The 25,253-nt window shown below is 42.5% G+C and overlaps 1 long non-coding RNA gene across 1 annotated transcript; it reads right to left on the bottom strand.

The window, feature by feature from the left end:
• Positions 1–16,250: 16,250 nt before the first annotated feature.
• On the bottom strand, positions 16,251–25,253 carry LOC132819541 (uncharacterized). Its single transcript, XR_009645098.1, has 3 exons — positions 24,701–25,253; positions 19,951–20,084; positions 16,251–18,394 (listed from the first exon to the last, which is right to left on the bottom strand). It is a non-coding gene; the product is annotated as an uncharacterized LOC132819541 (long non-coding RNA).

Below are 25,253 nucleotides of genomic sequence, written 5' to 3'. Positions count from 1 at the left end.
GGTACATGTAGACCACACTGGGTAAGGACAACAGATTTCCTTCATTAGTGAAGTAGATGGGTAGATATTTTAATAGTTGTCACATCCGGCTTGATGTGATGGGTATTAAATCAATGCACCCCAAGAATTAACCTGAAGCCTCTAAATTAACACCAATAGCATGACCACTGCACTATCACTGTCCACCTCTGATAAAGCACTCCAATTTGTACAAATTGAAATCCTGCAATCATTAGATTAGGACTGTGACAGGAAGAAGTCACATTTCAAAACGTGAAACAAGTCTACTTTTAGTAGATTAAAACTACAGTAACTGAACATTTTAAGTCAAGTACCAGAGAAAGTACCATGTGTCCAATCAACATGTAACAACCGAGAAGTTCTGGCAATTCTGATAAGGGACCTCACATTAATCACCTTCATTTTCACTGAGAGATTCGCCCATTACAGATCGGTTTTATTCCGTGCCAAAAGTCAAGTACAAAGCAGCATCAAGAGAAGGTAAGGACTGCACCTGCTGGAGAGTGTGGCACTGGACAAGCACAGTAGGTCAGGTGGGGTCTGAGGAGTAGGAGAGTCATGTTTCGGGCATAAGCCCTTCATCAGGAATGTGGGGGGGAAGGGAGCTGAGAGATAAATAGGGAGTGGGGTTGGGGGGAAGGTAGCTGGAAAGGCAATAGATTGATGCAAGTGGGAGGTAATTGTAATAGGTCAGAGCTGAAGGTGGAACAGGTGGTTGGGAAGGATGATGGACCGGTAGGACAGTTCAAGAGGTCGGTGCCGAGTTGGAGGGTTGGATCTGAGATGAGGTGGGGGAAGGGGAGATGAAGAAACTAATGAAATCAACATTGATTCCATGTGGTTGGAGGGTCGCAAGGTGGAAGGTGAGGCGTTCTTCCTCCAGACGTAGGGTGGTTAGGGAGTGGCGATGGAGGAGGCCCAGGACTTGCATATCTTTGGCGGAGTGGGAGGGGGATATGAAGTGGTCAGCCACAGAGTGTGTGGGGTTGTTGGGACTACCAACCGCATTGATCATAGTGAGATTTTGAGTCCACAGTTCTGCATTATTGGTCAAGTGACATTGATCCACTGTGCAATCACTTCTTGCCAAATGCCTCCTGCTGCAAAGTATGGATCTACCAGATTGACAAAAAAACCAATCTCGTTGATGAATATCCTTCAGGGAAGGAAATCTGTTGTCTTTATCTGGTCAGGCCTACTTTTGACTCCAGATCTAGAGAAATGTTTTGGACCTTAAGATGTACTCTGAAATGGCCCAAGCTATATGGCCCAAGTACATAAATTGCAATTGCGACTGGACTGCAATGGCTGAAGGAAGCAGTCAGAAGTCACACGACACCAGGGTTATAGTCCGACAGGTTTATTTGAAATCACAAGCTTTCGGAGCGCTGCCCCTTCACCAGGTGAGGTTAGCTGATAAATAAGCCTGTTGGACTCTCACCTGGTGTTGTGCGATTTCTGACTTTGTCCACCCCAGTCCAACATAGGCACCTCCACATCAAGAAAGTAGCTCATTAACACTTATTTAGGGACAGGATACAAATGCCACTGATGCCTGTGTTCCATGAATGAAAGAGAAGGCCAAGCCGAGTGTCAGGTGAGGAAAGGGTCAGGCCTGAAGCATTGTGAATTCCCTCAGTAATTGACTATCCTAAAACCCCTCCATACAAAGGATCATTCACAAAGCCTGGCCCACTGGGAGCTGTTACAATAATGACTGATAAGTGTAGACCCCAGTATGACACTGCAGGTTGGAAATTACATTGGGACACCAGCACAATGCGTGTGATATTAGGTCCACTGCCTGTTATAAGCCCCTGTTGTTACTCTGCATCGGCAGTGAAATTGAACATCAGGCTTGGTGTATATTGATGTTAAGTACAAAATGCATTAGGTTCCCAGCCACAAGAAATCCCAACCCTGCACATTAAGGCATGAAAGGGTGCAAAAACTGAAGAAAATCATAATTGTTACTTTTAATACTGAATGAGCTAAGCAAGTAGTTAACTCTATTTGTCACTTCCACTCTGTCTAAGTCACTGTGGTCCTCTGACTGATTCATGGACCAATGAATGGGAATAGGGATAGAGAGACAAAGATGCTTAATCAATGCCATATTAATGGAATAAGACTGTGTCTTCTCCACAGGGATAATTGTCACTAGAAATGCTGAATATTGTAAAAGAAGGTATTCTGGTGACAGTAAAAGCGTAAAAGTAGATTAATTAGATTTAAGAAGGGACCAAAATGAAGAAACTTACATAAATTTTTTAAAAATTCTTAAAAGGACAATGTAGCTCCGATCCATTAACCAGATAACATTCTTAACTTGATTGCACGGCCATATATTTTTTGTGGTTTAAATCAAAGATTCCATGTTAAGGGACAAGGGGCTGTTCCAAATAAGTTAACTAAGTGATTTTATAGTGAAGGCAAGCTTCAGACTCATGGTCATTCACGTGGAATGAGCACAGGATAACTTTTGCCTCTAAAACGCTGTCAGGAATGAACTAATGAACTGGCAAGAATGAAGCTCACTTCCCACCTTCACGGAATTGTTTAGATTTTTGGGATAAAGTAATGATCAGGACAGCAGAGCCCACTGTTATCAAAGGACAAATTGAGCTGTAATTCTGGCATTCACACTTGCTCAGTTCAGCACAGAAATCCATACAATGCTGTGTGAGTTGTTTCAGTATCACTGTACACCATTCAGCACAAAATAGCAAGGAAGTTCTAATGTTGTGGTACATACCCATCAGTTACCCAACTCACACACGCCAGAAAAGGTTAAAACTTATTACTGCCTTGCCAAGGACACATAGAATTGGACAATCAGTAATGGTCTTACCAGCAGACTTCACAGCCCATGTGTGTTTGCAAGAGGTCACCCTCTGTCCCAACATGACCAATCCATCGTGGAGTAATTTCATGAGATTTCCCATCAAAAAAATGGTGAGGTTGATCACAAACTGACCTGAGGAGACCGTACCACCCCCACCAGCCCCCCACCCCACCCCCCCCACCCCACCCCGCACAACTCGCTGTGTTTGGCACTGAGCCTCCTCCCTCCCAATGTCTCCCCTGACAGCCCATGCTCCGTGTTCAGAAGAGAGCGAATCTACAAGCAATAGGACCAAGGAACTGGGAGGGCACAGATCAGAGAGAGTCTGGACCAGAGATAGTCCAGACCAGAGAGAGTACAGAGCAGAGAGATTCCAGACCAGAGAGAGTCCGGACCAGCGAGAGTCCGGACCAAAGAGAGTACAGAGCAGAGAGAGCCCGGACCAGAGAGAGTCCGGACCAGAGAGAGTACAGAGCAGAGAGAGTCCGGACCAGAGAGAGTCCAGAGCAGAGAGATTCCAGACCAGAGAGAGTCCGGACCAGCGAGAGTCCGGACCAGAGAGAGTACAGAGCAGAGAGAGTCCGGACCAGAGAGAGTCCGGACCAGAGAGAGTACAGAGCAGAGAGAGTCCGGACCAGAGAGAGTCCGGACCAGAGAGAGTACAGAGCAGAGAGAGCCCGGACCAGAGAGAGTCCGGACCAGAGAGAGTACAGAGCAGAGAGAGTCCGGACCAGAGAGAGTCCGGACCAGAGAGAGTACAGAGCAGAGAGAGTCCGGACCAGAGAGAGTCCGGACCAGAGAGAGTACAGAGCAGAGAGAGTCCGGACCAGAGAGAGTACAGAGCAGAAAGTGTACGGATTGGTGAGAGCCCAGATCAGAGAGAGTCCGGATCAGTGAGGCATGAGCAAGTGTATGGATCACTGAGGGTAGATCAGAGAGAGTCCAGATCAGTGAGAGTCCAGATCAGAGCGAGTACAGAGAAGGATTGGTGAGAGCCCAGATCAGAGAAAATCTGGATCAGTGTGGGGTTGAATCCGGGTGCAGAAGGGAGCAAATGTGAAAAGGTGATCACTGACAGGGTGGGTTATGAAGGTGTAGAAGATGCTCCGACTTCAGGGTGCAGTAAGACATGTCAAAGTGAATCTGGCAATTCTGTCAGAGAATACCAACCAGATGAACAGATCAACTTTAAAGAGAAACAAGGTCAAAGTGTACATTGGTAACACGGACTGCTGCACTCTTTCTTTTGTATATCTTTCCTTGTCCTTTCCCTCTTTAAATTTTATTCTCTGTCCGTCGTTCAAAATTGGATTAAATATTTTAAATTGTATTTCCTGGTTCGGTCTCTGCAGAGCTCAGTAATGATGCTAACAGCTCACACGAGCATGTGAATTAGTGGAAAAGGCCACTCAGCCACTCCTGCACTGCACACACGTGTCCAGGTCCAATATAGATACTGCTGTATTATTTTAGGTTTCAGTTCATTGCAATACCCCATGTGCTGATGAGTGTTAGTGTGTAATGATCAGGGACTGCTGTTTATTCAATACTTCACCACAAAGCCAAAGCCATGGTGAGGGCACCAAGGCTAGATTTTCATCATCCCACACTGCACCCACCATGACTGGCCCAGTTTCCTGCCTCATATCTAATTGATCTGATAGAGGTGCATAATATGCTAAAGAGGGAGCTGATTTACAGCAAAGCTGAGGAGAAATGATTTCGCTTGTTCGGCGAAACAGCTGGTTTATGATAGAGAGTTGACGCTAACAGTGAGGGTTCAAATCCTGCCTTAGCTGAGGTTACCATGATAATCCTATCTTCTTGATATTGCCTTTCACCAGAAGTGTGCTGCTCCTCAGGTTAAACTCACTTAATGAGAGAGTAGGACTGTGATGACTTTATCTCTTCACATCTCCAATCTATCTATCTCCGCCTTGTACACACTTACTAACAAGTGAAAACACTGGACTGCATTCATATGAAAACTCCCATTGTTAATTAGTAACATGAGGGTTTTAAAAAGTAGTTAACTAGTCTGGAAGCCATGAGCTTTGAGTGATTTCACAGTCACCAGCAGTCCGCTGGTTACAAGTGGGATCCATTCCTGAGTAAGTCGATTTGTCCTCAAATGGGAACACCATGCAATATAGTACAAAAATATCCATCCCTATGTGGAACATTTTCACCTGTCAGATCCTTAAAATTAACATTAAAATGTTTGTAGGTTGGACATTTATATTTTTTCAACACTTGTATATTGAACCAGATTTAACTGGATGATAACTGTATTTTAAATTGTTCAAGATCTCGAATTCTCCACTAGATTTTGCTTTATTTGACACTGGAAGGAAGGGAAGAAATATAGTTTTTTGAAGTACAAAAGCTAAAAATACATTTTTTTCAACAATCACAAGGTTAATAGAAAAATCTGTAGCTGGAACGTGGTTCTAAGTTCAGTACAGATCCAATTGCAAAGCTCTTACAGATAAATGATATTATAGGGGTCAGTCAGGATTTTCAAATGAAGTGCGTGCTTTTAACTGATATTCTGTTAATTTATAGTGAATACATTGTGTATTCATAAATAACAAAAGGCAATCGCTATTGCAAAAACACGGCAAATTGTGAGGAGGGCAATTTGTAATTGGAATTTTACTCTGCACTGCTGTCATTGCAGCCCTCGCAACACTGTTGTCAGCAAGTCACCTTTACAGTGCGTGCTTGGGGGTTAGTTGGCTTAACTTGCTGGTTTACAATGTAAAGTAATGCTAACAGCATGGGTTCAAGCCCCACACTGGCTGAAGTTACAATGAAGGACTCTCTTTTTCAACCTTTCCCCTTTACCCAAGGCATAGTGACCCTCAGTTTAAACCAACCTGAAATAACACCACAAAGTCCAGTATCCCATCACCAAGTCACCTTTTATTTACATGAGCATAGTATATGACACTGAACCCGCTCTCAGAGTAAACAGAACCCCTGATGCTCTTGTTTATATCTTTCAGTCAGAGCTCCCTATTTGGACCACGTTAACTGCCCCAATCAGGGAACTCATACTTTATGAGATCCCCACCTGGCTGACTTCATTCCAATTACTACACAGTTGTCTTTCTCTCTCTCTTTCTCTCTCTCTCTCTCTTTACTGACAGAGCAGCTCTATGGTCTAGTAAGGGCAATAGCAATTTTAGTAGCTATTATGTGAATATCAATCCCATCCTTCACTGCACAGTGTAATAGAGAGATGGAGAAGGTTAAAGTGGGAGATATTTTGTAATCAACCCATTCAGAGATGTTATTCCCCAACACTGGAACAAGCGGTACTTGAGCCAAATACAGAGGAAATTCCTGGATTCAGGAACCAGGCAACTGAAGACACTGTTGTCAAAAGTGAATTGAATCATTCTAATCTGGGTAAACACATGAGGAAAGGAACTTGTGATGCAATGGCTAACATCCCAATCCCTGCTTCCAAAAGTCTGGCTTCAAGTCCCACTCCAGGACCTGTTAGTGATGGAAAATTATCCAGTGCAGAGAAGAACCTTTGGCCAGTCAGGACTGCACCAACAAAAAGATTAAATCTACATGAGTCCCACTTTCTAGCAATTGTCTCATTGTCATAAATGTTATGGCATTCGTTCGAAGGTTGTGAGGTTGTGTGTGTCAATTATTGTCCTAGTGGGTTATAATGTGACTAAACAAGTTGACAGTCAGCTTGTAAATCCTTCCGATGTCCCTTATACCAGCCAGTAAGAACAGGAGAGTCTCCTGGTCAGTCATCCTACCGAAGGCCATGACAAACCACGATTGAGCTTCTCCCAGAAGCGTGGATCAATCCAATCGAAACCCATGTCCCAACCCTGAGGACCAGGGAGAGGAGACGACAAGAAGATAAGGTCAAAATTGAAGAAGCACCAATAACTCAGAGGGGCATAGGACTGAAGGAGTTACAGAGATGAGGGCAATATCCTGGATAAGTTTGAAAAGAAAAATAAGAAGTTTAAAACTGAGCATTTCATTTGCCTAATATGCTCAGTGGATTTCAATCTAGCTTCCTTTTTCATCAAAACCAAGTCATTTCATTTACTTATTTATTTAATTGTAGCTGTTCTTAGATTTATTTTCCCTGAAAGTATGTGGTGATTATGGTATGACATTATATAAATCCATGACAATGCATTGTTCAGTCAAGGTTTATTGCTGCTTTCTTTCTCATGAGGGACTCCTGTTCTTGTGTTAACCATACGTTTAATTTCAGTGTATTGTAGTCATCACGTATTTAATTGTCTAAACTTTCATTTATATCTTGCAAGCCCCAGGAAGTACGTCTCTGCACAGAACAGAGGCTGGGGGTTATACTGAACATTCTTTAAAATTAATGGCAAAGGTGTGAAAGTGATGAATTTAGACAGCTATGGAGATATTCCTGATGAAGGATTTTTGCCTTTTGTTGATTTTCCTGCTCCTCGGATGCTGCCTAACCTGTTGTGCTTTTCCAGCTTGACTCTGATATCCAGCATCTGCAGTACCCACCTCCACCTAGCTATGGAGTATGGAACAAGCTGGGTAGCTCTTTTGGGAGCTGATATAAACATGAGGGGCAGAATAGTCTCCTTCTGTCCTGTAAAATTCTATGATTCTACTTCAGACATTCATCACTGCTCTCTTTGAAAGATGGTTGACACTTAAGAAAGATTCCACTTTTGACTATTAGTAATGCTTTTTTCAGAGGAGGTGAGTGTCGCTGGCTGAGTCAGCATTTATTGCCCATCTCCAGTTGTCCAGGAGAAGCTGGTGGTAAGCAGCAGTTCTTGGAGAGTAGGGCGCCCACAGTGCTGATAGAGAAGGAGTTCCAGCATTTTGATGCAGCGATATGGATGGAAGAGAGATAGAGTTCCTGTACCCATCCAATCAAGTGGGGAGTATTCCTTAACACTCCTGACTTGTGCTTTGTGGATGGTGGACAGGCTTTGGAGAATCTGGAGCTTACTTGCTGCAGTATTTCTGAATACTGAAAAAGGGCTTATGCCCGAAACGTCGATTCTCCTGCTCCTTTGATGCTGCCTGGCCTGCAGTGCTTTTCCAGCAACACATTGTTAAGCTCTGATCTCCAGCATCTGCAGTCCTCATTTTCTCCTCCTTGCTGCAGTATCCCAAGTGTCTGAGCTGCTATTATAGTCCCTCTGTTTATTTGGCTGATCCCAGTTCAGTCTCTGGTCAATGGTAACCTCGAAAATGTTGATAATATTAATGAAGTGGCAAATCTAAGTACAACAAATGTGTTTACAACTTTGCTAAACTAACAAAAGCAATAAAGTATTGGATAAGTCCCCTGCAAGGGAGGGAGAATCTTTGAAATAAAATAATCTGCTTCCACGGCATCTCACTTGTTGACAGTGGTTTGTGGTTCAATCAAGTAAACCACAAACTAATCTTTACTCACTTCCCGGAACTCCACTCGATGATGGTGGTGTGAGCATTGAAAACCTGGTACCACTGTGCATGTGCTCAGAAGAAACAGTCTGATCAGAATGTGATTGACACATAATGAGTCAAAGAGGAAAGCAGAGGTCCTGCAGAAGACTCAGAGGAGAAAAGATCAATCTCACAGTGATGCCGTTTGCAGTTCAATAGCCTGTTAACACTGAGTCCACAAATTGTCGACTTCAGTGAGAAGCTGCCTACCACCTGTGGAAGCCAGGCTCTTGAACTTATCAATATTTTATACACCACCATTGGGCTGATCCCCTCCATCCCCACCCTGAAACAGAGGAATGAAACCCCCTCCATAAACTGGCTCCCTGGTACCTCCTTTTTTGATCAAGCTTTTCTTGACTTGACCTAAGAACTCCTTGTATGGCTTGATGCCAAATTCTGTTTGCTAATTATACCTGGGCGAATCCACCCGAGACTTTACTGACATTTTACCAAAGGTACTATGCAAATATATATCTTTGCTGTTGACCTGAGTTTTTTTTTAAAAAAGGAAAATTCAACTGGAATCTCTCATTTTGAAGAAATACAATAGATACTCAGAAACGATTTACAAGGATATTGCCAGGGTTGGAGGATCTGAGCTACAAGGAGAGGCTGAACAGGCTGGGGCTGTTTTCCCTGGAGCGTCGGAGGCTGAGGGGTGACCTTATAGAGGTTTACCAAATTATGAGGGGTATAGATAGGATAAATAGACAAAGTCTTTTCCCTGGGGTTGGGGAGTCCAGAACTAGAGGGCATAGGTTTAGGGTGAGAGGGAAAAGATATAAAAGAGACCTAAGGGGCAACTTTTTCACACAGAGGGTGGTACGTGTATGGAAAGAGCTGCCAGAGGATGTGGTGGAGGCTGGTACAATTGCAACATTTAAGAGGCATTTGGATGGGTATATGAATAGGAAGGGTTTGGAGGGATATGGGCCGGGTACTGGCAGGTGGGACTAGATTGGGTTGCGAATCTAGTCGGCATGGATGGGTTGGACCGAAGGGTCTGTTTCCATGCTGTACATCTCTATGACTCTATGACTCTATATCAAAGAGCTTTAGAGATGTGCTTGCCTAGGCTATTGGTAATTCTCAGAACCTGTCCGAAGTTATCACTGCATCAAGAGAGCATCCGTGTAAGGCTTGCACTAGATTATGAAAAGAATCTGCAGATAGCAGGTTGTTCTACCTGCCTTGCAAAGGTACTAGTACATTCATGATTACAGTGTGCACCTCCACCATACTTGTTCCCTCTTCACACTACCAGAGTCACTAACTTCCTTCAAGTCAACTTGCAACTCAAATCTCTGACACTTGCCTCTTGCATCAAAAGCCCTCAGCAACAAGGCTGAAGCAAATTAAAATTAATAGCTAACTTTTGCAGTTGGTCTGAAGAAGTTGAAATGTTATGTTCTTTTTGTTCAAACGATTTACTCTATCGTGGATGAATGAATTGAGTCGTTTTTTTCCTCCACGTCAGTTTTTTTTTGACAAATTTAGTTACCTTGAAGAATGTCCCACAACTATTAAAGTGAGGTTATATCCTTAGGGAAGTTAACACTTAATCAGTTAAATAGGGGTATTAAAGTCCCATTTACACAGCAGCGACTAATTCAGTTGGTGTATCGAGTTTGCAGCTGTTCTTGATTAAATGCGCTCTGTAAATGCCTCAAGTTTGTTTACTCTTGCTGCAGTAGAAGGGGACACCTCATGCTACCAGTTTTAAAACAGCTGCAAATCACACAGATCTAAATCAGACTCAGAAAGAAACTGATTCATATTCCCTCGCTGGTTCCCACCCTCACTGGCGGTGCAGCCTCTCCACTGTGCAGTACTGCTATATTAGTGCTGGCTGTGTTCTCGGTAAGAGTGTTTCTGTCAATAGGACAAACAACAGCTTGGCCAAAAGATGTGAAATTATTATTTTTTTGATGCGAGGGAGCAGTAATTGTATCAAGAAGTAAGAATTTGGGGGGAAAAAATGTCCATCAGCATGCAGGGGTTTGGTTTCGCTAAGCATCGACTGGATTTCGAGCTTGACGGTGCTAACTCTCAAGTCAGCTGTTTCTATATGCCCAGCCTTGTTTCTAAATTGAGAATTGAGCGCCATAAATATGGTTACTGGGTGACTTGAACAGCAACCGCAACCTGTATGTGTATACAGTATCACCTTTAGCACAGGGAAAGATCCGTCAGGTAAAATTTGACACTGAACTCCATAAACAGACATTGGGGCAGGTGTGTCAGGGGGTGGCTTTTAAACAGCATCTTCAAGGAAGGGGGCAGAGGTGGACAGGTTTTTGGAGGAAATTCCACAGCGAATCCAAACACGTGGCCACAAGATACAAAGCAAGGGTACACAAGAGGCTAGGATTGGAAGGAAGTAATACTGTAATGTTGTGTGGGGCTGGAAGAGATTGCAGAGATGGGGAAGACTGAGGCTATGGAAAGGGTGGAATTTGCAAATAGTGCCGTTGCTGGACCAGGAGCCAATATAAGACAGCGAGCACAGCGGGAAGTAACAGATCAATGTGAAATAATACAGGCACGGGGAGGGGAGATGGGAGGCTAGGGAGGAGAGGAGGTGTCACAGGCAAAGGTGATGGTTTCTGCAGCAGATCACCTGAGATGGGAGCAGAGACGGGAGATTTACAGAAGGGATTAGAATGGTGCTGGAAAAGCACAGCAGTTCAGGCAGCATCCGAGGAACAGGAAAATCGACGTTTCGGGTAAAAGCCCTTCATCAGCCCTTACCTAGATTATACAGAAGGGCTGTCGGTAATCTTGGTGGTTGAACAGACCTGGGAAATTGCAGAAAGAGCCCGAGATGTGATATAAGGAAACAAAATCCTGTTTTATTTGAGATGGAGTCACTTCTTAGTTTGTAAATGGAGAGGTTTTAGAAAAAATGCATGTTGCCTGAGGGGAAATAAAGCCTCTGATTTTACCGTGCAAGTATGAAAAGAGTACCTGGCGGGGGCTAGGTTCATAGCAAACCTGTAAAACCAGCAAAGACCGGCTGGAATTACATTGGACTGCATTGCGAAGAGGCACATTGTCATTACTGCTCAGGTACCGGCTATCTCATCTTGGTAGCAAATACATTTCTTCACACCTACACACATGCCTCTCTCTCTCTCTCTCTGTCTGATCAATTAACAGGAGGTCCGGAGGTGTGAGACCCGCCCCTACATTTCACAAATGGCCCTGTCCTGTTCGCTAGCAGCTCCGATCCCAGTGAATTACAATAGCTACATTCAGTTTTCACCTCGAGGTGAAAATTCGAGGGTTGCAGGCAGCAGATGCCGCTGGTAGCTGGAGAATGGGATCGCACTAATCCTTGGTTTTTTCACACTTACTTTAATCCCATTCACACACCTGAAATTACAGTTTCTGTGGCAAATGCCCCGTTTTCTCCCTGCGCCTGTTATGAATCGATTGGAGGATTGTTAATGCGCTGCACTTTCTTGTTTTCTGTGTAGATCAAAGGAACTGCTGTCGCAAAAACAACTTGCAAAACTTGCGAATTCTCAGCTCCAGTCAAAGTGGCAAACTTCTTTGGCGGAGAAGTGAGAATCGATTCAAGACCACAATGTACAGGAAAGTATTGTTACGGGATTGTTACAGTGCAGGAGGATTTTGTCAGTGCCAGTTTCTCTGAATAAACATCTCACACATTGAGAGAGAGTGACTTTTCAAAGTCGAGCCGGTTTCCCCCCACTCTCCGGCAGCCGCTAACCTGATATTGTGCGCCACATATTTTTCATCTACTTTCGCTGATTTATTTAAATCGGCGCCCTCTCGGACTCGAACCTTCCGTCAGTTTGAACAACTCTCCCTCCCAACTCTATCCAAACCTCTCCTGATTTTGAACCCCTCACTGAGGTCTCCCTTAGCCTGAAAACAAGAAATGCTGGAGATGACAGACAGTTACCTGGATTAGAGTGGCGCTTTTCCAGCATCTGCAGTCATTGTTTTTACTTAGTTGATCACAGGCAGTATCCTGGGATAAAAATCCCACCACACCAGGTTAGAGTCCAACAGGTTTATTTGGAAGCACTAGCTTTCACAGCGCTGCTCCTTCATGTGATTCACCAGGTCACAACCACCTGATGAAGGAGCAGCGCTCTGAAAGCTACTGCTTCCAAATAAACCTGTTGGATTATAACCCGGTGTTGTGGCATTTTTAACTTTGTCCACCCCAGTCCAACAAGGCTCCTCCCAATCCTGGTATCCATGGAGAGAGAGCAAGTCAATGTTAGCTTGGAAGTATCATCTGAACTGGAAACATGAGTTTGCGCTCTCTCAGTGGGTCAGTGTGGACCTGTTGGGCCGAAGGGCCTGTTTCCGCGCTGTTAGGATTCTATAAGCAAATGGACAGTGTCTGACCGGCTGTGATCTCCAGCGTTTGTTTTCGTCAGTCAGATTCCAGAATCTGGGCGGCACGGTGGCTCAGTGGATCCCATTGCTGTGGATCCCAGGTTCCATTCCAGCCTCGGGCAACTGTCTCTGTGTGTGGAGTTTGCACATTCTCCCCTGTGTCTGCGTGGGTTTCCTCCGGATGTGCGGGTCAGGTGAATATGCCATGCTAAATTGCCCGAGGTGTTGGGTGCATTAGTCAGAGGGGAATGGGTCTGGGTGGGTTACTCTTCAGAGGGTCAGTGTGGACCTGTTGGGCCGAAGGGCCTGCTTCCACACTGTAAGGAATCTAGTCTAATCTGCAGTAATTTGTTCCCTATCTGAAATTCCTCATCCATTTTTGTAAATCATTTCTGCACTCTTTCTCTCTCTCCAACTCTTTCACACGCTTCCTAAACTGGGTAAAATCTTCCAGAAGAGGCCGAACTAATAACTCCTACAAGTTTATTTTAAACCAAATGGATCTCAATTAGTGGTTAAATCTTTGCAAAATAACTTTTACAGTTGTGCGGGTACAGTCTGAGCTCTCTCACACAATTGATAGACCATTAAGGCAGCCCTACCAAGGCACATGGTATCCTGAAGTTCACACTATTACAGGGAGGCAGGTTAAAGACGCCGCTGAGGCAGGGTTAAAGGTCAGGGCGGGGTGTGAACTTGGGGTCAAGTGTCGCATGGAACCCCCCCTCTCCCCTCACCCCCGAAGGACATCCACCTCCCTTCTACCCCACCATAGCCTGCCCCACATTTCTTTCAAACGACCCCTCACCCCCACCGCGATGGTAAAATAACCCAGGGGGGAGTTGAGGGGCCGGGTGAGGTACTTAACTGGCCATGTAAGAGAGTCAGATCCGAGGGTGGGGGGAGGCAGCGTGGGACCTTCACCACACACCGTCAAATTGAAGAGCAGTGGGCGGACTGCACACTGCACTCTGCCACGCCACAACCCCCCTACACCCCAATCATCAAACCCACTGACAGAGGGGCTGCAACACCCACCCAGATCTGGTAGTGTCCCTAACTCTGAGCATGAAGGTCTGGTATCAAATTCCACCTGCGTGTAATCACGTCTCTGAATAGATAAAAAAAAGCCCTATGTTTTTGGTTTTCTGTGGACCATAATTTTGAATACAAACATTGTATTTTAAACAGTGCTACATACAGGGGAAGGTGATAGTTAATAATCTCTAAAAACAAAAGTAGATGTTTCCTCCGAACTCTTTAGGAACCTAGAAACAGGAGGAAACGTTGAATCACTTGATCTAGACACGTGTTCTGTGAATTATCCCTGAAAACCTTTGGTTCATAAAAATCTATCAATGTCAGCATTACAGTTACCAATCGGGAACAAGTATGAACCCTGCATTAGGAAACTTCACTCTCCATGTGTGGATCTGATTCCTAGTTACGCTCCTGAAAAGTCTACTTTAGACAGCCGTGTGGCCACCTGCCACAAATGGACTTATTTATACAATGTTGTCGGTACACCTTTCGCTGTGTGTATGTACTACCCGCTTATCGGCGGATTTACAGGAAAAGTAAAGGATGAAACTTACTTCCTGGAGTGATTTTCCTGCTCCTCGGATGCTGCCTGACATGCTGTGCTTTTCCAGCACCACTCTAATCTAGACTCTGCACACGTAATGCCAATGGACAATGTCCCAGTGTTTGTGACAATCACTGAATGCGTGTACCTCAGGAACGCACCCTTTAGCAGGCGGGACCTCACCGTTTGTCCCTTCAGCCGAGACTTCCCCCAGCCAGCGGAAATACTTTTTTGACAACTTTAATCAAATCCTTCATTCTGTGAGGAATACAACCCTAGTTTAGGAAACCTCTCCTTGTAGTTGAACTGGAGGTCAGGTATCAACCTGGTATATTTACTCCCTCCGAGACCAATACCGCCTTCCCAAGGAGGAAAACCCAGCACTGCAAATGCACTCTACCTTTTCAGTGAAATGATTGCTCTTATCATTTATGTGAATTCATAGCTACTGATAGTAAATACAGGTCACACTTCATGTAGCATTCAGTCAATAAAATGTTATCACTGCAGCCCAGTTTACGGGCGATATTCTTCCACTCATTACAATGGTCTGTCTGTGATGTATTTAATTCAGTGCAACAGTCTCTACAATTTAGAAATTGCCTCAGAGACTTTGGGACATCCTGGGATAGTGAAAAGGGCTATACAAATGCACATTTTTCCCATTATTGTTGTAATATGATGCTAATTCATTTGCCCTATGGGCTTTTATTGTTGCATCTGGCAATGTACATTGATGCTATAATTATTTTCTCAAAAAGAGGGAAGGGATTTATCCATTTGTACATACAATAGTAATTAACAGCAGCATTTTAATAGCTTAAGTTCAAAACAACAATTTATATCTAGATTCTCTTAACATTGATGAAATTCTTGTGCTTTGTTCTTGTATTTTTGTAACTTTGGAATTTGCCTTTTAACCTATTACTTTGCTTTGTCAGTGCGGAGGTTGTTTTCACAGGAAAATAAGGAAAATCCATTGAAGTCAAACAGCTGCTCCTTTTTTTCCAAAATACAGACCATATAATTGAAGAGTGTAGACATTAAGTAAATGCTGTTTACTGTTCTTAACAGCAGCTTTCACCTACAATCAAGATAAGTAGCAAATAAATCTTTTGGGAAAGAAAACATGGTGTTTCACCACATCAATGGCTCCCACAGAAAGTGGCAATTAATCATGAGAATAAAAGTGCCTATTGGCTTTGGATGGTAGGACGTCTCTTCACTGCTTCATGGATTTTGTGAGGTGGACAAATGAAAGATAGGAACGTAGAGGGTGAAAGCAGGAGTAGGTCATTTGAAACCTGATGCTCTGCCATTCAACATGATGGCTGATCATTGATCTGAGTGCCCTCAATCCCTTCTTCCCTATCCCTTGATCCCTTTAACGACAAGGGCTACATCTACCTCCTTCATGAAAACACAATGTTTAGTCCTCAATCATTTTCTGTGGTAGTGAATTCCGTAGGTTCACCTCTCTCTGGGTGAAGAAAATTCTGACCTCAGATTTAAAGAGGTTGTCCCCTATCTTTAAACAACGATCCCTGATTCTGTGCTCCCCTGCCCTCAGGAACATCCTTCCTGCATCAAACCTGCCTAGTCCTAGTGGGTTTTGAGAAGAGTTGTAGCTCAGGTTGAGGTTCTGGATGTAGGTTTGCTCACTGAGCTGAAAAGTTTATTTCTAAATGTTTCATCACCCTACTGGGTAACCTCAGTGGGCCTCCAGGCGAAACACTGCTGGTAATTCCTGGTTTCTATTTACATGTTTGGGTTTCTTTGGGTTGGTGAACAAGAACAGGAAATGACTCCGCCACCGGAAATGACATCTCCACAGGAAATTACGTCACTAACCCAAACATTTAAATAGAAAGCAGGAATTATCAGCAGTGCTTTGCCTGGAGGCCCACTGAAGATGTTACCTAGTAGGGTGACGAAATGTCTGGAAATGAACCTTCCAGCTCAGCGAGCAAACCTACATCCTGTCTAGTCCTGTTAGAATGTTATAGGTTTCTGGGCTGGATATTGTGCAATGGAGTCCAATGACATAGTGGTATAGCAGCAATTTCACATTCAATGTTGCATTTGGTTTGCTTGTTCCCTTGCAGGCCCAAGGTGGTGGTAGTATAACTAGAATCCTGATACTGGTAGTGGAATACTGGAACTGATAGGCCCCTGAGTTGATGATTCTCCCTGAACATACGAGATGCATTGAACAGCACCATCTGCTCCTCACTTTCACCTCCCTGAATCCATCAACTGTACTTGTAATGGTGTGCAACTTGCCCAGGGTCTGTTTGACCTGAAGTTTTGACCAATACTGGAAAGATAGTAACTATTATCTTTAACTTCACCACAAATTCAAAATGCTAGTCTTCAATTCAATTTCCCCATCATCCCCATCTCAGGTGAAGACCACTCTCAACAGCAATATTCAATTTCATCTTAAATCCAGCTTCTAGCCCCTAGCAGGGTCAGCATTTGTTGCCTGCCCCCTAGCTGCCTTTGAGAAAGTTGTGGTGAGCTGCTACCTAGAACTAATGCAGTCCATGTGTTGTAGGTTGACCCACAATGCTGTTACAGAGGCAGGTCCAGGATTTTGACCTAGCAACAATGAAGGAACAATGATATATTTCCAAGTCAGGATGATGGGTGGCCTGGATGGAACCTTGCTATCCTTGTTCTTCTAGATTGTAGTGGTAATCAGTTTCCAATGTACAGTGTAAGGATGCATGGTGACTTGCTGCAGTGCATCTTAGAGTGGTGGAGGCAGTTTAAGGTGGTAAATCGGCTGCTTTATCCAGGATGGTGCTGACCATTTTGAGTGTTATAGGATTTTCCCCATCCAAGCAAGTGGAGAGGTTGACTCCTGACCCCTTGTGCCTCTAACCTACACCTTTTTGTTTTCTTTTATTCTTTCATTGGACATGGACATCACTGGCAAGTCCAGCACTTGTTGCCCAGTCCTAATTACCTTTGATCTGAGTGGCTTTCTGGACAGTTCAGAGCGCAGTTAGTCAACCACTTGTTGTAGGTATGGAGTCACATGGAGGCCTGACCAGGCCAGGTAAGAATTGTAGATTTCCTTTCCCTAAAGGTTACCAGTGAATCAGATGGATTTTTGCTACAATTTCACCATCACTTCCAGATTTATTAACTGAATTTGAATTCCATCAGCTCCCTTGGTGAGATTGAAATGAGAGCAGTGACTTTAGCAGAATGCATTATCTCCCCCCTTCTTGTAATCATAGCATTTAACGAGCAGGTTCGGTTAAGTTGCTGTTTGATCCATAGGATGTCATTAATGGGTTATGCAGCAGTGATAATGCCATTGACTGTGAAGGGGAGATGATTAGATTCTCTCATGTTGGAGATGGTCATTGACCAAACAATTGTGTGGTGCACTGTTACTGATCACTTATCAGCCCAAGCCTGAATACTGCCCAGGTCTTACTGTGTTGGACTCATTCCTGTGCTACATTACTCCACATATTAATCGTCCAGTGTGTTTTCTTTTTATTTTGACTACGTTAGACTTCTGAAACAGTCTTGACCAATTAAAATATTTTATCCATTGTTTTTGCCATTGCCATTCAACAGTAGATGGTAGGTTTTATAATCCTCTGCCTCTAAAAAGGATAACAGAATGTATAATATAAATCATGATTTCTATTGGGCTCATTTAATGTTTCTATTGTAATATATGTATGTGACAAATGACCATGTTACAGTACATATAATGAATGTCAGGATCTTATGTAATCAGTTGTAGATTATCTCACCGTAAACCTGCAATAATTACATTATAAATGCCTTTGATGTTCTTCCATAAATATCATACTATTGTGACTGACTTTCAGCTGCTACTTTACTGTAGAAATTCACTGAGCTCTTTGCAGAACTTGATACTTCAAAACAGCATTCCAATTTCAGTGCAACTTCTGCCGAGCTTCCTTCTCTCACTGTTACGGACAACGGAGAAATATTTGCATCAACCAGTGTCAGAACAGCTAAACACTAACAAGAAAATTGCTACTGACAGCTGCGTGCAACTTGCTTTCTTTGTGCCCCCTCCAGATGTAGGACCTTGACTGAAAATAGTAATATTTACATCATTAGTTATATTAATTAAATGTACAGCATGAATTATAAATAGTAACATTGATGGAAAATGGAGGCATTGTTCAATCCTGGGTTTCAGATAACACTCATAAATGACTTTAGCTTCACTCTTATTGCATCATCGGTGTCTCCTAAATTATACCGTAGCTTTCATTTTATATCTTGCAACTCATTATTATGAATAGTATGAAAAATGCAATGACTTTAAACAATAAACATCTCAAATTTCTGTTCCTATCCTTGATCATAATGTTTAATGTTTTTAAATTTTTCCTTCGAAATACCATATCTTACAGATAGTGAGAATGTACTTAATATACATTTGTATCAGCGTCTGCAAAATTTCACGTTTGATGATATAATTTATTTTATTGTCACATAAGTTGTACTGCAGGAAATTTTACCATAATGAATACCTTTATTCCTAACTTTATCATACCAATCAGAGACTAATATTTACACGTTAGAAGTTGAAGTTAAAATTAGATTTTTTGACTATCTATTTCTTTGGTTGTAGTCATATGAATTTGTTTCCTGGAATGAAAGATGGAAGTTTAATTGATTAATGTTTCCTTCCACAAACAAAGAAAAATTCTATCCAAAGTTTCTAAGAAGTTTTTTAAAATTTTGAAATATTGGAATTTTAATGACATTATTTTTATGATCATCTAATAATTCATGAAATTATATTTTAATTGGCAAACAAGACAACACAAAGGAATACAAGGTGTGTTTTGAGAACAGATTTTTAATGCTGTATAATGTAAAGGTGATCAGGATCGGCAGTAATTTTATTTTGTCATTTACCAACTTGTTTTAAACATAACATCTTGTTAGTATTTTATTGAACACTTGCTTTATAGTCCAGATCTCCAGTCCAAATAAAATATTTCAACCATTTATGAAAGCCTAAATTCTTCTTCTAAAGTTGAAAAGGACATTTTGAAACTTTGAACATTGTCAGTTTTTATACTTAAAAATGTCAGGGACAGCTGTATAATATGTTGGTTGATTGACAGCACAATTCAAGGAACGAAGTCCACATTTTCAGCTTTTAATTGTTTGTGTTTATCTACCTTGTTACCTTTTGACATGCATTCGATGTGTTTTATGCAAGTAAGTTTGAGTGCAGAAATGTTGGTAAATATGTAACCATGTTTACAAATGATTTGGCTGACCTTAACTTGAATATTTTAACTTAAAACATTTAATGCTGGAATTCAATTAATTTGTGACAGTTTTAATTATTTTATTGAGTAATGAAGAAATTAATGTATTTGAGAGCAATATTTAACACGCAAATGTGTAAATTAATGTACTTAAGTATGTAAATATATATGTACAACTGTTGATTAGTGAAAAATTCTAATTTTGCACATTCTGAAACCAATTATTTTAACATGATAGAAATAACCAGTCACGTAAAAGATGAAGTATATAATAATGCATGTGCATGCATTCGAAAACATCGACCGTGCAAATTCACAGCTCGGGATAAATTCTCCAAAGTCTCTTTACTACTCACCCTGCAGGAGTTGAAGATGCCATTAAGTATCACCATCACTTTGGAGAGACACGATGGCAGAATCTATTAAACATTCAACAGCTCAGTCATATTCCAAGGTTCTCGTTTCTCTTTCCGCCTAGATGTTAGAAGAACTAAACAAAAACATCTCAACAGTTTATATTTTGGGGACTGATTTAGATTTATTGTTCGAGAATACCCAGGATTCCAAACAAAAATCTTTGCGATTCCAATGCACAATTCCGAGCAATGAAACAGTTGAAACAGTTTCTCCCATTCGCACAAGATTTCGCGCTGACAAATTCATTTGGAAAAACTGACGCTGGGAGCTTTTCTCAAATGTGAAGCGATTGCGTGATTAAATTACCTGACTGTAATACATACCATACCCGAGTACATTCACATCCAAAAGACAATTGCTGCAGAAGGGAGAGCGTGTAAAATAAGTTACTAATGTTGCATATGGTTTGGGTATAGTGTTCAAACTTCGGTGGAAACATCCCAGTGTGAGGCAGGGGAACAGCCGCCTGTGTGTGAAGAGAACAGACCGGGAGAAAAGTGTGGGAGAGTCCAGGGTCTGCTGGGGAAATTGTTACTCACTCTTTTCATCTTGTCCCCACCGAGCTGCTTTGGACAAGTTTAACTAATATCCCCCTGAAACAGATCGGCAAGTCCCTGAAATAAATCTCATAATCGCACTTCCCAACACTTGGCTATCGGAAAGTGCGCCAATATTGTTTCTAAACATGATCTAACTCGGAAGAATTTTAAAATAAACAAAAACGAAATCTTGACTACCTGCAATCTCTTACACAGAGAGTAAATTAAACACAAGAGAGCGCGTGGAAGTAACAGGAACGGGTTTTACACGTATCCTTACTGTAAGGGAAGAGAGGCAAGGAAGTGGAAATGGAGAGTTATTCATCAAGTACAGTATTTGTAAGACAAAAGTTGAAGAGAACTTGCTGGCAAACTACTGTGCGGCTTTCTTTCAGAAAACCAAACTCTGGCACTTTTAAATTAGCATCAATCACGGAAACATTGCTTAATTTAGACTCCCAATTAATCTTTGATCTACAATGCTTCAGAAATGCGTCAATTAATTAATTTAAAAGATTACAGTTTAAAGCACCGTTTACAATGAATCTCTGGCAGTGACACCTGTACAAAAACATGAAAGCGGGGAAGCTCGCTAAAAGAACATACAAGATGGGGTCCTGCGGATAAGGTCTTATTTTATAGGGCCCGATATTTATGGTTACTGTTGAAACGTAATGATGACAGTTCTTCAATAATTGATGGAGGATAGCTTTATGTCTGATTGAAGGTCCTAATACATACTTCCAATTCAGGGACTTGGGCATCCGTTAAAATTTGCATTGAGAACGGTTAATGGATTGTAATACTGTTCGGACGTGGAGGCGAGTTTAAAGTTGCAAGAGGAAAGGATTGCTCTGATATCGCTTTGTTTAGATTCTGCCGTTTGTACAGTTCGAGTTTCTAAACGCCACGGCCTGATCTTCACTGTATAGTCTTCATTTAAGAATTGTGCAGGCTATCCTTTTCTTTGTCATATCGGTGATGTGGTCGCGCCGTTTGTGTTCAACTTTTGATGTTTTACGTTGAAACGGCTCCGCACATCTTGTACATATTCTAGGGAGAGGAGCGCCGGGGAAATTTCCGCAGGGGCCGGGTACCAGTTACAGGGACACTCTGCCCATCCCTGCAAATAAACGTGTTCGCCCCCTTCCTGCTTCAACTCAGTCTGTACCGACCTAAGTTGCAAATCGGGAACAGAGTGTACAATTTGGTCATTTATGTTTTAATTACTAAAAAGTTCTTGGCGACGCGTGGTATTCTGTAAATAGCAGATTTAACCCCGGAGATTCAGTAAAGCATTTTTAAAATAAAATTGAGAAAGACGCTGTGTAACAATGAGTTGCCCCCACCACCCCTCCCCGTTTTACTTATATATATATATATATATATATGCGTGTCGGGGTTTGCTGTTGCTATGTCAATGTCCTGTAGACGGCGCCAGTGAGAGGGGCACATCGAGACTGGCGTAAATCCGAGTGAGTCCTCCCTGACCAGGTCATTCAGTAGAATTTACCGCGGGTTCAAGTCCTTCTGGCGCCATTCGCTCAAGCTTAAACTCAACATTCCGGAGGCACTTAGCAAATCCTGGACAATTTCATTCGCGTGTTCGCAAGTTACTCACAGTTAACGATGAAGGGTAAAATATCTGGGGGGAGGGAGGGAGAACCTCTATGACACCTTTTCTAAAAGGGACCTTTTAAAAAAAATCAGAGTGAGACACAACAGGCGCGTTGGGTTTTGCAAAACATTAGCGTGTTTCAAGGTAAAATATTGCGGGGTAGAGACAGTGGTGACTTTTAATACGTTCAGCGTGTGCGACATTGTATTGAGATTACTCAGTGCTGAATTAACTATCTCACTCGGACAATCTTCCCTGGTTTATCCTGCGCTGGCTTTTCGCTTGTACCTGGCCCGGAAATGTTTATTTCGAAATGCAGCAGGAAATTTCAGTAACAAAACTTCTCACTGTGTTCACCGACCTATTAGAAATATCATCCGCGCCTCAATGTCACTTAATTACACTCACAACTTTCTGAGGATGAATACACCCGGGGCTTGAGTCTCGATCGCGCCTCTCAGCCCTGGGAAAGGCAGAGCGGGTCAAACTATGATTTGGATTTTGTTTTAAACTCTCTGTTAAAGCGCAGCAGCCTTTCTGTCTCCCCTTCTGCTTTGATTTGTCTCAAACAGAAGCGGTTGGAATAGTTTCCATGTCCCCTTTCTCCACCTCTGCACGGTGAATCTGTCTGAGTTGCCCAGTTCCTGTAAGTATTTTGGGGGCGATCTCGGGATGACACGGGAGTGGACAAGGCGGCCCCCTGTTCAAAGAAGCAGTTCGCCTCTCCCCCACCGCCACCCCCTCCCTCCCTGACCCCATCAATAAACATCGATAGCACTCACCCATCTCGAAAAAGCAACTTGCAACATAAAAGATACGTAACGAGAGGGGTCTGTTGCAAACCGCTCTCACATCCAAAATAAAATACAGCCTGGTGTATTGTCAACTGATTTAGAAGAGTATTGACGGTGAATCTAACTTTGTAGCAAGCTTTTTGATAGCTAGAAATGGAGTGTAAAATTAGGTCAGTGTTTGACGCCGATCTGGAAATAGAGCGCTCCTTTATGAACTCAAAGTTTGGTCATATATGTAACAACAAAACGACAGTGAAATGTTTAAGCACTGGCCCGATTATCCCTGAACTAATGACCTGGATCATCTTCACTCCAACCCCCCCTCCCCCCAATCCCACCCCTTCTCCGGACTGTCAGCAACAGCCGCGGATTGACCCCAGGGTGGAGGGAATCAATGGTGGAACATCAAAGACCACGGGGTTGGTGGGAAGGAGAGGCGAGTGGACATCTGCCCCAAGACGGCACTGTCCATTGCTCGGAGTCAGGGGTTCCTCCCTCCCTCCCTATTGCCGCAGGCCGTGTGGGGAGGCAGACAGCAAACTGTGTTTTAATACAACAGCTCAACCAACACGCAATATCCCGGCGACAGATGAGAGAGGGGGGATCAAAACCCTTAAAATGCTCAACTCTCCGGCCCTGTTGGAATTCAAATCCCAAACAACAATTCAGCATTTGGTGACGATTATTATCACCGAAGATTCACAAAGACGTTCCTAAACTTTCTCTTCCTGGATTCATATTCCAGCTTTGAGTTCCACCAACGATCTTTCTAAATTGCTTTTTTGTTGTGAAAAGAACGTGATTTTTTTTTATAAAGAAAGTTTTCAATTCTACAGAGCTTAATAAAAACAAGTTTTGTTTTAACGATGTAAACGCACATACACAAACATACAATAGAAACATGTTCAACTAGGCAGAGATAGATTTGATAAGAACATGACCATCTGCCAAATATTGAAGATACTTTACAAATGGACACTAAAGGCTAAACATCACGCGATTGTACAAATTAAATATTGTACACATCTTAACTAAAATCTCGGTGTTCAGAAACTATAGTAGATCAGAAAGATTTTTTTAAAAACGTGTTTCCTAGCCTCCACCTTTTTCCAGTTGTGGATTATTTGGCCGGCCCCTATTCCCGGGGTTGCAATTGTATACATGGAGTGGTGTTTTGAACAATGTGCACTCCGCGTTTACAGCCCTAGGCAGCCTCTCTCCTATTCACAGTTCGATTTTGACGATTAAAAAGAAGTGATGATCCAGTCAAAAGTTTGTGAACTGATCTGGGAGATTGTGTGTAACTGAGATGGGAGTTTGAAAATGCCTTAAGTTAAAATCTTGATTACAGAATCTTTTACTTCGCCTTTTTTAATAGATATATCCTTCAATGATTACTGTTTTAATTTTTTTACCGACTCGATGTTTTAGGTCGGAACCCGCTCTGACCTTAATAACTTGTTTACTGATTGTAAACCCAATCGGTGTCCAGATGAGGTCTGGCTAAACAAATTCGTTTGCGTTTGGCCTGTAAAATTGGATATTTACCAATATTGGGGGGGGTGAGGGGAGAGTGAGTAAGACTGACCGCTGTTCGTGTGAGATTTTCAGTTTAAAATGTAACGTTTCGTGATCTTTTACTCGCACTCGATTAAAGTTAAATCTCCTTAAGAGCAGCAAGAAAATAGTTAGCTTCTTACCTGAAACACGCGGTTTAAAAAAATAAATATATATGTACCTGTGGGTGCCCAGCGTGAATCTGGAATCATTTTCCGATCCCTGTGAGGGGTGTCCGTCGGAACTGTGTCGTTGGCAAGAATCAGATTTTGATTCTGTAATTTTTGTTTTTAAAACAAATGGTGTCTTATTCAGATTTTTCTGTTTCTAAGTCAAAAGAAGCCACAATTGGATGTTTCAATGTTCCGGAGAGGATTGTTTACGGGCGAGGCAATTAGATAGTCAGAAAAAAAAGGGAAATTAACCCTTGCAATTTGAAGAGGGGACCCTGGGTCTGTTGAAGTATGGTATTGTATTTAATGTAGGGTTTCCCCTCTCCTCGCGTCTCCCCCCAAAAAATGACTTTTTGGACAAAGTTTAAAATACTTTTTTTTAAAAGAAACACCTAAGCTGTAACACTTTCAAAGAACAAAAAAAGTCCTTTTTTTCAGCATCATGTTATACTCGTGGATTTAGTGAGGGGTCGGCGAGGGGGAGGGGGGGGCAGTTGCTCAGAAGACCCTGAGTGGGTTTTTTTGGACAGTGTGAAACTGGTGAGACCGTCACTCACTCAC

Source organism: Hemiscyllium ocellatum, chromosome 10, assembly GCF_020745735.1.
Source record: "Hemiscyllium ocellatum isolate sHemOce1 chromosome 10, sHemOce1.pat.X.cur, whole genome shotgun sequence".
In the NCBI taxonomy this organism is placed as follows: Eukaryota; Metazoa; Chordata; class Chondrichthyes; order Orectolobiformes; family Hemiscylliidae; genus Hemiscyllium; species Hemiscyllium ocellatum.
This window is presented reverse-complemented; position numbering and strand designations above follow the sequence as displayed.